Raw genomic sequence first — 13802 nt, forward strand, 5'->3', positions numbered from 1 at the left:
TCCTACTCTAGTTGTTAGGTAGATCCCCTTCATCCTACTGTAGTTGTTAGGTAGATCACCTTCATCCTACTCTAGTTGTTAGGTAGATAAACTTCATCCTACTGTAGTTGTTAGGTAGATCAACTTCATCCTACTGTAGTTGTTAGGTAGATCAACTTCATCCTACTCTAGTTGTTAGGTAGATCAACTTCATCCTACTGTAGTTGTTAGGTAGATCACATTCATCCTACTTTAGTTGTTAGGTAGATCAACTTCATCCTACTGTAGTTGTTAGGTAGATCAACTTCATGCTACTGTAGTTGTTAGGTAGAGCAACTTCATCCTACTCTAGTTGTTAGGTAGAGCAACTTCATCCTACTCTAGTTGTTAGGTAGATCAACTTCATCCTTCTCTAGTTGTTAGGTAGATCAACTTCGTCCTCCTTTAGTTGTTAGGTAGAGCAACTTCATCCTACTCTAGTTGTTATGTGGATCAACCTCTTCCTACTCTAGTTGTTATGTAGATCAACCTCTTCCTACTGTAGTTGTTAGGTAGATCAACTTCATCCTACTGTAGTTGTTAGGTAGATCAACTTCATCCTACTTTAGTTGTTAGGTAGATCAACTTCATCCTACTGTAGTTGTTCGGTAGATCAACTTCATCCTACTGTAGTTGTTAGGTCGATCAACTTCATCCTACTGTAGTTGTTAGGTAGATCAACTTCATCCTACTGTAGTTGTTAGGTAGATCAACTTCATCCTACTGTAGTTGTTAGGTAGATCAACTTCATCCTACTGTAGTTGTTAGGTAGATCAACTTCATCCTACTGTAGTTGTTAGGTACATCACCTTCATCCTACTGTAGTTGTTAGGTAGATCACCTTCATCCTACTTTAGTTGTTAGGTAGATCAACTTCATCCTACTGTAGTTGTTAGGTAGATCACCTTCATCCTACTCTAGTTGTTAGGTAGATAAACTTCATCCTACTGTAGTTGTTAGGTAGATCAACTTCATCCTACTCTAGTTGTTAGGTAGATCAACTTCATCCTACTGTAGTTGTTAGGTAGATCACCTTCATCCTACTGTAGTTGTTAGGCAGATCACCTTCATCCTACTGTAGTTGTTAGGTAGATCACCTTCATCCTACTGTAGTTGTTAGGTAGATCAACTTCATCCTACTGTAGTTGTTAGGTAGATCACCTTCATCCTACTGTAATTGTTAGGGAGATCAACTTCATCCTACTGTAGTTGTTAGGTAGATCAACTTCATCCTACTGTAGTTGTTAGATAGATCAACTTCATCCTACTGTAGTTGTTAGGTCGATCAACTTCATCCTACTGTAGTTGTTAGGTAGATCAACTTCATCCTACTGTAGTTTTTAGGTAGATCACCTTCATCCTACTCTAGTTGTTAGGTAGATCTCCTTCATCCTACTGTAGTTGTTAGGTAGACTAACTTCATCCTACTCTAGTTGTTAGGTAGATCAACTTCATCCTCCTGTAGTTGTTAGGTAGATCACCTTCATCCTACTGTAGTTGTTAGGTACATCAACTTCATCCTACTGTAGTTGTTAGGTAGATCAACTTCATCCTACTGTAGTTGTTAGGTAGATCACCTTCATCCTACTGTAGTTGTTAGGTAGATCACCTTCATCCTACTGTAGTTGTTAGGTAGATCAACTTCATCCTACTCTAGTTGTTAGGTAGATCAACTTCATCCTACTGTAGTTGTTAGGTCGATCAACTTCATCCTACTCTAGTTGTTAGGTAGAGCAACTTCATCCTACTCTAGTTGTTAGGTAGATCAACTTCATCCTTCTCTAGTTGTTAGGTAGATCAACTTCATCCTACTTTAGTTGTTAGGTAGATCAACTTCATCCTACTGTAGTTGTTAGGTAGATCACCTTCATCCTACTGTAGTTGTTAGGTAGATCACCTTCTTCCTACTGTAGTTGTTAGGTAGATCAACTTCATCCTACTCTAGTTGTTAGGTAGATCAACTTCATCCTACTGTAGTTGTTAGGTAGATCACCTTCATCCTACTGTAGTTGTTAGGTAGATCACCTTCATCCTACTGTAGTTGTTAGGTAGATCACCTTCATCCTACTGTAGTTGTTAGGTAGATCAACTTCATCCTACTGTAGTTGTTAGGTCGATCAACTTCATCCTACTGTAGTTGTTAGGTAGATCAACTTCATCCTACTGTAGTTGTTAGGTAGATCAACTTCATCCTACTGTAGTTGTTAGGTAGATCAACTTCATCCTACTGTAGTTGTTAGGTAGATCAACTTCATCCTACTGTAGTTGTTAGGTACATCACCTTCATCCTACTGTAGTTGTTAGGTAGATCACCTTCATCCTACTTTAGTTGTTAGGTAGATCAACTTCATCCTACTGTAGTTGTTAGGTAGATCACCTTGATCCTACTCTAGTTGTTAGGTAGATAAACTTCATCCTACTGTAGTTGTTAGGTAGATCAACTTCATCCTACTCTAGTTGTTAGGTAGATCAACTTCATCCTACTGTAGTTGTTAGATAGATCGACTTCATCCTACTGTAGTTGTTAGGTCGATCAACTTCATCCTACTGTAGTTGTTAGGTAGATCAACTTCATCCTACTGTAGTTTTTAGGTAGATCACCTTCATCCTACTCTAGTTGTTAGGTAGATCACCTTCATCCTACTGTAGTTGTTAGGTAGAGCAACTTCATCCTACTCTAGTTGTTAGGTAGATCAACTTCATCCTCCTGTAGTTGTTAGGTAGATCACCTTCATCCTACTGTAGTTGTTAGGTACATCAACTTCATCCTACTGTAGTTGTTAGGTAGATCAACTTCATCCTACTGTAGTTGTTAGGTAGATCACCTTCATCCTACTGTAGTTGTTAGGTAGATCACCTTCATCCTACTGTAGTTGTTAGGTAGATCAACTTCATCCTACTCTAGTTGTTAGGTAGATCAACTTCATCCTACTGTAGTTGTTAGGTCGATCAACTTCATCCTACTCTAGTTGTTAGGTAGAGCAACTTCATCCTACTCTAGTTGTTAGGTAGATCAACTTCATCCTTCTCTAGTTGTTAGGTAGATCAACTTCATCCTACTTTAGTTGTTAGGTAGATCAACTTCATCCTACTGTAGTTGTTAGGTAGATCACCTTCATCCTACTCTAGTTGTTAGGTAGATCACCTTCTTCCTACTGTAGTTGTTAGGTAGATCAACTTCATCCTACTCTAGTTGTTAGGTAGATCAACTTCATCCTACTGTAGTTGTTAGGTAGATCACCTTCATCCTACTGTAGTTGTTAGGTAGATCACCTTCATCCTACTGTAGTTGTTAGGTAGATCACCTTCATCCTACTGTAGTTGTTAGGTAGATCAACTTCATCCTACTGTAGTTGTTAGGTCGATCAACTTCATCCTACTGTAGTTGTTAGGTAGATCAACTTCATCCTACTGTAGTTGTTAGGTAGATCAACTTCATCCTACTGTAGTTGTTAGGTACATCACCTTCATCCTACTGTAGTTGTTAGGTCGATCAACTTCATCCTACTTTAGTTGTTAGGTAGATCAACTTCATCCTACTGTAGTTGTTAGGTAGATCACCTTCATCCTACTCTAGTTGTTAGGTAGATAAACTTCATCCTACTGTAGTTGTTAGGTAGATCAACTTCATCCTACTCTAGTTGTTAGGTAGATCAACTTCATCCTACTGTAGTTGTTAGATAGATCGACTTCATCCTACTGTAGTTGTTAGGTCGATCAACTTCATCCTACTGTAGTTGTTAGGTAGATCAACTTCATCCTACTGTAGTTTTTAGGTAGATCACCTTCATCCTACTCTAGTTGTTAGGTAGATCACCTTCATCCTACTGTAGTTGTTAGGTAGAGCAACTTCATCCTACTCTAGTTGTTAGGTAGATCAACTTCATCCTCCTGTAGTTGTTAGGTAGATCACCTTCATCCTACTGTAGTTGTTAGGTACATCAACTTCATCCTACTGTAGTTGTTAGGTAGATCAACTTCATCCTACTGTAGTTGTTAGGTAGATCACCTTCATCCTACTGTAGTTGTTAGGTAGATCACCTTCATCCTACTGTAGTTGTTAGGTAGATCAACTTCATCCTACTCTAGTTGTTAGGTAGATCAACTTCATCCTACTGTAGTTGTTAGGTCGATCAACTTCATCCTACTCTAGTTGTTAGGTAGAGCAACTTCATCCTACTCTAGTTGTTAGGTAGATCAACTTCATCCTTCTCTAGTTGTTAGGTAGATCAACTTCATCCTACTTTAGTTGTTAGGTAGATCAACTTCATCCTACTGTAGTTGTTAGGTAGATCACCTTCATCCTACTGTAGTTGTTAGGTAGATCACCTTCTTCCTACTGTAGTTGTTAGGTAGATCAACTTCATCCTACTCTAGTTGTTAGGTAGATCAACTTCATCCTACTGTAGTTGTTAGGTAGATCACCTTCATCCTACTGTAGTTGTTAGGTAGATCAACTTCATCCTACTGTAGTTGTTAGGTAGATCAACTTCATCCTACTGTAGTTGTTAGGTACATCACCTTCATCCTACTCTAGTTGTTAGGTAGATCAACTTCATCCTACTGTAGTTGTTAGGTAGATCACCTTCATCCTACTGTAGTTGTTAGGCAGATCACCTTCATCCTACTGTAGTTGTTAGGTAGATCACCTTCATCCTACTGTAGTTGTTAGGTAGATCAACTTCATCCTACTGTAGTTGTTAGGTAGATCACCTTCATCCTACTGTAATTGTTAGGGAGATCAACTTCATCCTACTGTAGTTGTTAGGTAGATCAACTTCATCCTACTGTAGTTGTTAGATAGATCAACTTCATCCTACTGTAGTTGTTAGGTCGATCAACTTCATCCTACTGTAGTTGTTAGGTAGATCAACTTCATCCTACTGTAGTTTTTAGGTAGATCACCTTCATCCTACTCTAGTTGTTAGGTAGATCACCTTCATCCTACTGTAGTTGTTAGGTAGACTAACTTCATCCTACTCTAGTTGTTAGGTAGATCACCTTCATCCTACTGTAGTTGTTAGGTAGAGCAACTTCATCCTACTCTAGTTGTTAGGTAGATCAACTTCATCCTCCTGTAGTTGTTAGGTAGATCACCTTCATCCTACTGTAGTTGTTAGGTACATCAACTTCATCCTACTGTAGTTGTTAGGTAGATCAACTTCATCCTACTGTAGTTGTTAGGTAGATCACCTTCATCCTACTGTAGTTGTTAGGTAGATCACCTTCATCCTACTGTAGTTGTTAGGTAGATCAACTTCATCCTACTCTAGTTGTTAGGTAGATCAACTTCATCCTACTGTAGTTGTTAGGTCGATCAACTTCATCCTACTCTAGTTGTTAGGTAGAGCAACTTCATCCTACTCTAGTTGTTAGGTAGATCAACTTCATCCTTCTCTAGTTGTTAGGTAGATCAACTTCATCCTACTTTAGTTGTTAGGTAGATCAACTTCATCCTACTGTAGTTGTTAGGTAGATCACCTTCATCCTACTGTAGTTGTTAGGTAGATCACCTTCTTCCTACTGTAGTTGTTAGGTAGATCAACTTCATCCTACTCTAGTTGTTAGGTAGATCAACTTCATCCTACTGTAGTTGTTAGGTAGATCACCTTCATCCTACTGTAGTTGTTAGGTAGATCACCTTCATCCTACTGTAGTTGTTAGGTAGATCACCTTCATCCTACTGTAGTTGTTAGGTAGATCAACTTCATCCTACTGTAGTTGTTAGGTCGATCAACTTCATCCTACTGTAGTTGTTAGGTAGATCAACTTCATCCTACTGTAGTTGTTAGGTAGATCAACTTCATCCTACTGTAGTTGTTAGGTACATCACCTTCATCCTACTGTAGTTGTTAGGTAGATCACCTTCATCCTACTTTAGTTGTTAGGTAGATCAACTTCATCCTACTGTAGTTGTTAGGTAGATCACCTTCATCCTACTCTAGTTGTTAGGTAGATAAACTTCATCCTACTGTAGTTGTTAGGTAGATCAACTTCATCCTACTCTAGTTGTTAGGTAGATCAACTTCATCCTACTGTAGTTGTTAGATAGATCGACTTCATCCTACTGTAGTTGTTAGGTCGATCAACTTCATCCTACTGTAGTTGTTAGGTAGATCAACTTCATCCTACTGTAGTTTTTAGGTAGATCACCTTCATCCTACTCTAGTTGTTAGGTAGATCACCTTCATCCTACTGTAGTTGTTAGGTAGAGCAACTTCATCCTACTCTAGTTGTTAGGTAGATCAACTTCATCCTCCTGTAGTTGTTAGGTAGATCACCTTCATCCTACTGTAGTTGTTAGGTACATCAACTTCATCCTACTGTAGTTGTTAGGTAGATCAACTTCATCCTACTGTAGTTGTTAGGTAGATCACCTTCATCCTACTGTAGTTGTTAGGTAGATCACCTTCATCCTACTGTAGTTGTTAGGTAGATCAACTTCATCCTACTCTAGTTGTTAGGTAGATCAACTTCATCCTACTGTAGTTGTTAGGTCGATCAACTTCATCCTACTCTAGTTGTTAGGTAGAGCAACTTCATCCTACTCTAGTTGTTAGGTAGATCAACTTCATCCTTCTCTAGTTGTTAGGTAGATCAACTTCATCCTACTTTAGTTGTTAGGTAGATCAACTTCATCCTACTGTAGTTGTTAGGTAGATCACCTTCATCCTACTGTAGTTGTTAGGTAGATCACCTTCTTCCTACTGTAGTTGTTAGGTAGATCAACTTCATCCTACTCTAGTTGTTAGGTAGATCAACTTCATCCTACTGTAGTTGTTAGGTAGATCACCTTCATCCTACTGTAGTTGTTAGGTAGATCACCTTCATCCTACTGTAGTTGTTAGGTAGATCACCTTCATCCTACTGTAGTTGTTAGGTAGATCAACTTCATCCTACTGTAGTTTAGGTCGATCAACTTCATCCTACTGTAGTTGTTAGGTAGATCAACTTCATCCTACTGTAGTTGTTAGGTAGATCAACTTCATCCTACTGTAGTTGTTAGGTAGATCAACTTCATCCTACTGTAGTTGTTAGGTAGATCACCTTCATCCTACTGTATTTGTTAGGTACATCACCTTCATCCTACTGTAGTTGTTAGGTAGATCACCTTCATCCTACTTTAGTTGTTAGGTAGATCAACTTCATCCTACTGTAGTTGTTAGGTAGATCACCTTCATCCTACTCTAGTTGTTAGGTAGATAAACTTCATCCTACTGTAGTTGTTAGGTAGATCAACTTCATCCTACTCTAGTTGTTAGGTAGATCAACTTCATCCTACTGTAGTTGTTAGGTAGATCACCTTCATCCTACTGTAGTTGTTAGGTAGATCACCTTCATCCTACTGTAGTTGCTAGGTAGATCACCTTCATCCTACTCTAGTTGTTAGGTAGATAAACTTCATCCTACTGTAGTTGTTAGGTAGATCAACTTCATCCTACTGTAGTTGTTAGGTAGATCAACTTCATCCTTCTCTAGTTGTTAGGTAGATCAACTTCATCCTACTTTAGTTGTTAGGTAGATCAACTTCATCCTACTGTAGTTGTTAGGTAGATCACCTTCATCCTACTGTAGTTGTTAGGTAGATCACCTTCTTCCTACTGTAGTTGTTAGGTAGATCAACTTCATCCTACTCTAGTTGTTAGGTAGATCAACTTCATCCTACTGTAGTTGTTAGGTAGATCACCTTCATCCTACTGTAGTTGTTAGGTAGATCACCTTCATCCTACTGTAGTTGTTAGGTAGATCACCTTCATCCTACTGTAGTTGTTAGGTAGATCAACTTCATCCTACTGTAGTTTAGGTCGATCAACTTCATCCTACTGTAGTTGTTAGGTAGATCAACTTCATCCTACTGTAGTTGTTAGGTAGATCAACTTCATCCTACTGTAGTTGTTAGGTAGATCAACTTCATCCTACTGTAGTTGTTAGGTAGATCACCTTCATCCTACTGTATTTGTTAGGTACATCACCTTCATCCTACTGTAGTTGTTAGGTAGATCACCTTCATCCTACTTTAGTTGTTAGGTAGATCAACTTCATCCTACTGTAGTTGTTAGGTAGATCAACTTCATCCTACTCTAGTTGTTAGGTAGATCAACTTCATCCTACTGTAGTTGTTAGGTAGATCACCTTCATCCTACTGTAGTTGTTAGGTAGATCAACTTCATCCTACTGTAGTTGTTAGATAGATCGACTTCATCCTACTGTAGTTGTTAGGTCGATCAACTTCATCCTACTGTAGTTGTTAGGTAGATCAACTTCATCCTACTGTAGTTTTTAGGTAGATCACCTTCATCCTACTCTAGTTGTTAGGTAGATCACCTTCATCCTACTGTAGTTGTTAGGTAGAGCAACTTCATCCTACTCTAGTTGTTAGGTAGATCAACTTCATCCTCCTGTAGTTGTTAGGTAGATCACCTTCATCCTACTGTAGTTGTTAGGTACATCAACTTCATCCTACTGTAGTTGTTAGGTAGATCAACTTCATCCTACTGTAGTTGTTAGGTAGATCACCTTCATCCTACTGTAGTTGTTAGGTAGATCACCTTCATCCTACTGTAGTTGTTAGGTAGATCAACTTCATCCTACTCTAGTTGTTAGGTAGATCAACTTCATCCTACTGTAGTTGTTAGGTCGATCAACTTCATCCTACTCTAGTTGTTAGGTAGAGCAACTTCATCCTACTCTAGTTGTTAGGTAGATCAACTTCATCCTTCTCTAGTTGTTAGGTAGATCAACTTCATCCTACTTTAGTTGTTAGGTAGATCAACTTCATCCTACTGTAGTTGTTAGGTAGATCACCTTCATCCTACTGTAGTTGTTAGGTAGATCACCTTCTTCCTACTGTAGTTGTTAGGTAGATCAACTTCATCCTACTCTAGTTGTTAGGTAGATCAACTTCATCCTACTGTAGTTGTTAGGTAGATCACCTTCATCCTACTGTAGTTGTTAGGTAGATCACCTTCATCCTACTGTAGTTGTTAGGTAGATCACCTTCATCCTACTGTAGTTGTTAGGTAGATCAACTTCATCCTACTGTAGTTGTTAGGTCGATCAACTTCATCCTACTGTAGTTGTTAGGTAGATCAACTTCATCCTACTGTAGTTGTTAGGTAGATCAACTTCATCCTACTGTAGTTGTTAGGTACATCACCTTCATCCTACTGTAGTTGTTAGGTAGATCACCTTCATCCTACTTTAGTTGTTAGGTAGATCAACTTCATCCTACTGTAGTTGTTAGGTAGATCACCTTCATCCTACTCTAGTTGTTAGGTAGATAAACTTCATCCTACTGTAGTTGTTAGGTAGATCAACTTCATCCTACTCTAGTTGTTAGGTAGATCAACTTCATCCTACTGTAGTTGTTAGATAGATCGACTTCATCCTACTGTAGTTGTTAGGTCGATCAACTTCATCCTACTGTAGTTGTTAGGTAGATCAACTTCATCCTACTGTAGTTTTTAGGTAGATCACCTTCATCCTACTCTAGTTGTTAGGTAGATCACCTTCATCCTACTGTAGTTGTTAGGTAGAGCAACTTCATCCTACTCTAGTTGTTAGGTAGATCAACTTCATCCTCCTGTAGTTGTTAGGTAGATCACCTTCATCCTACTGTAGTTGTTAGGTACATCAACTTCATCCTACTGTAGTTGTTAGGTAGATCAACTTCATCCTACTGTAGTTGTTAGGTAGATCACCTTCATCCTACTGTAGTTGTTAGGTAGATCACCTTCATCCTACTGTAGTTGTTAGGTAGATCAACTTCATCCTACTCTAGTTGTTAGGTAGATCAACTTCATCCTACTGTAGTTGTTAGGTCGATCAACTTCATCCTACTCTAGTTGTTAGGTAGATCAACTTCATCCTACTGTAGTTGTTAGGTCGATCAACTTCATCCTACTCTAGTTGTTAGGTAGAGCAACTTCATCCTACTCTAGTTGTTAGGTAGATCAACTTCATCCTTCTCTAGTTGTTAGGTAGATCAACTTCATCCTACTTTAGTTGTTAGGTAGATCAACTTCATCCTACTGTAGTTGTTAGGTAGATCACCTTCATCCTACTGTAGTTGTTAGGTAGATCACCTTCTTCCTACTGTAGTTGTTAGGTAGATCAACTTCATCCTACTCTAGTTGTTAGGTAGATCAACTTCATCCTACTGTAGTTGTTAGGTAGATCACCTTCATCCTACTGTAGTTGTTAGGTAGATCACCTTCATCCTACTGTAGTTGTTAGGTAGATCACCTTCATCCTACTGTAGTTGTTAGGTAGATCAACTTCATCCTACTGTAGTTTAGGTCGATCAACTTCATCCTACTGTAGTTGTTAGGTAGATCAACTTCATCCTACTGTAGTTGTTAGGTAGATCAACTTCATCCTACTGTAGTTGTTAGGTAGATCAACTTCATCCTACTGTAGTTGTTAGGTAGATCAACTTCATCCTACTGTATTTGTTAGGTACATCACCTTCATCCTACTGTAGTTGTTAGGTAGATCACCTTCATCCTACTTTAGTTGTTAGGTAGATCAACTTCATCCTACTGTAGTTGTTAGGTAGATCACCTTCATCCTACTCTAGTTGTTAGGTAGATAAACTTCATCCTACTGTAGTTGTTAGGTAGATCAACTTCATCCTACTCTAGTTGTTAGGTAGATCAACTTCATCCTACTGTAGTTGTTAGGTAGATCACCTTCATCCTACTGTAGTTGTTAGGTAGATCACCTTCATCCTACTGTAGTTGCTAGGTAGATCACCTTCATCCTACTCTAGTTGTTAGGTAGATAAACTTCATCCTACTGTAGTTTTTAGGTAGATCAACTTCATCCTACTGTAGTTGTTAGGTAGATCAACTTCATCCTTCTCTAGTTGTTAGGTAGATCAACTTCATCCTACTTTAGTTGTTAGGTAGATCAACTTCATCCTACTGTAGTTGTTAGGTAGATCACCTTCATCCTACTGTAGTTGTTAGGTAGATCACCTTCTTCCTACTGTAGTTGTTAGGTAGATCAACTTCATCCTACTCTAGTTGTTAGGTAGATCAACTTCATCCTACTGTAGTTGTTAGGTAGATCACCTTCATCCTACTGTAGTTGTTAGGTAGATCACCTTCATCCTACTGTAGTTGTTAGGTAGATCACCTTCATCCTACTGTAGTTGTTAGGTAGATCAACTTCATCCTACTGTAGTTTAGGTCGATCAACTTCATCCTACTGTAGTTGTTAGGTAGATCAACTTCATCCTACTGTAGTTGTTAGGTAGATCAACTTCATCCTACTGTAGTTGTTAGGTAGATCAACTTCATCCTACTGTAGTTGTTAGGTAGATCACCTTCATCCTACTGTATTTGTTAGGTACATCACCTTCATCCTACTGTAGTTGTTAGGTAGATCACCTTCATCCTACTTTAGTTGTTAGGTAGATCAACTTCATCCTACTGTAGTTGTTAGGTAGATCACCTTCATCCTACTCTAGTTGTTAGGTAGATAAACTTCATCCTACTGTAGTTGTTAGGTAGATCAACTTCATCCTACTCTAGTTGTTAGGTAGATCAACTTCATCCTACTGTAGTTGTTAGGTAGATCACCTTCATCCTACTGTAGTTGTTAGGTAGATCACCTTCATCCTACTGTAGTTGCTAGGTAGATCACCTTCATCCTACTCTAGTTGTTAGGTAGATAAACTTCATCCTACTGTAGTTGTTAGGTAGATCAACTTCATCCTACTCTAGTTGTTAGGTAGATCAACTTCATCCTACTGTAGTTGTTAGGTAGATCACCTTCATCCTACTGTAGTTGTTAGGTAGATCACCTTCATCCTACTGTAGTTGTTAGGTAGATCACCTTCATCCTACTGTAGTTGTTAGGTAGATCAACTTCATCCTACTGTAGTTGTTAGGTAGATCACCTTCATCCTACTGTAATTGTTAGGGAGATCAACTTCATCCTACTGTAGTTGTTAGGTAGATCAACTTCATCCTACTGTAGTTGTTAGGTAGATCAACTTCATCCTACTCTAGTTGTTAGGTAGATCAACTTCATCCTACTGTAGTTGTTAGGTCGATCAACTTCATCCTACTCTAGTTTTTAGGTAGAGCAACTTCATCCTACTCTAGTTGTTAGGTAGATCAACTTCATCCTTCTCTAGTTGTTAGGTAGATCAACTTCATCCTACTTTAGTTGTTAGGTAGATCAACTTCATCCTACTGTAGTTGTTAGGTAGATCACCTTCATCCTACTGTAGTTGTTAGGTAGATCACCTTCTTCCTACTGTAGTTGTTAGGTAGATCAACTTCATCCTACTCTAGTTGTTAGGTAGATCAACTTCATCCTACTGTAGTTGTTAGGTAGATCACCTTCATCCTACTGTAGTTGTTAGGTAGATCAACTTCATCCTACTGTAGTTGTTAGGTAGATCACCTTCATCCTACTGTAGTTGTTAGGTAGATCAACTTCATCCTACTGTAGTTGTTAGGTAGATCACCTTCATCCTACTGTAATTGTTAGGGAGATCAACTTCATCCTACTGTAGTTGTTAGGTAGATCAACTTCATCCTACTGTAGTTGTTAGATAGATCAACTTCATCCTACTGTAGTTGTTAGGTAGATCAACTTCATCCTACTGTAGTTGTTAGGTAGATCAACTTCATCCTACTGTAGTTTTTAGGTAGATCACCTTCATCCTACTCTAGTTGTTAGGTAGATCACCTTCATCCTACTGTAGTTGTTAGGTAGAGCAACTTCATCCTACTCTAGTTGTTAGGTAGATCAACTTCATCCTCCTGTAGTTGTTAGGTAGATCACCTTCATCCTACTGTAGTTGTTAGGTACATCAAACTTCATCCTACTGTAGTTGTTAGGTAGATCAACTTCATCCTACTGTAGTTGTTAGGTAGATCAACTTCATCCTACTGTAGTTGTTAGGTAGATCACCTTCATCCTACTGTAGTTGTTAGGTAGATCAACTTCATCCTACTCTAGTTGTTAGGTAGATCAACTTCATCCTACTGTAGTTGTTAGGTCGATCAACTTCATCCTACTCTAGTTGTTAGGTAGATCAACTTCATCCTACTCTAGTTGTTAGGTAGATCAACTTCATCCTACTGTAGTGTTTAAATAGATCAACTTCATCCTACTGTAGTTGTTAGGTAGATCAACTTCATCCTACTGTAGTTGTTAGGTAGATCACCTTCATCCTACTGTAGTTGTTAGGTAGATCAACTTCATCCTACTGTAGTTTTTAGGTAGATCACCTTCATCCTACTCTAGTTGTTAGGTAGATCACCTTCATCCTACTGTAGTTGTTAGGTAGATCACCTTCATCCTACTGTAGTTGTTAGGTAGATCAACTTCATCCTACTCTAGTTGTTAGGTAGATCAACTTCATCCTACTGTAGTTGTTAGGTCGATCAACTTCATCCTACTCTAGTTGTTAGGTAGAGCAACTTCATCCTACTCTAGTTGTTAGGTAGATCAACTTCATCCTTCTCTAGTTGTTAGGTAGATCAACTTCATCCTACTTTAGTTGTTAGGTAGATCAACTTCATCCTACTGTAGTTGTTAGGTAGATCACCTTCATCCTACTGTAGTTGTTAGGTAGATCACCTTCTTCCTACTGTAGTTGTTAGGTAGATCAACTTCATCCTACTCTAGTTGTTAGGTAGATCAACTTCATCCTACTGTAGTTGTTAGGTAGATCACCTTCATCCTACTGTAGTTGTTAGGTAGATCACCTTCATCCTACTGTAGTTGTTAGGTAGATCACCTTCATCCTACTGTAGTTGTTA

Source organism: Salvelinus fontinalis, unplaced genomic scaffold (assembly GCF_029448725.1).
Source record: "Salvelinus fontinalis isolate EN_2023a unplaced genomic scaffold, ASM2944872v1 scaffold_0002, whole genome shotgun sequence".
Classification (NCBI taxonomy): domain Eukaryota; kingdom Metazoa; phylum Chordata; class Actinopteri; order Salmoniformes; family Salmonidae; genus Salvelinus; species Salvelinus fontinalis.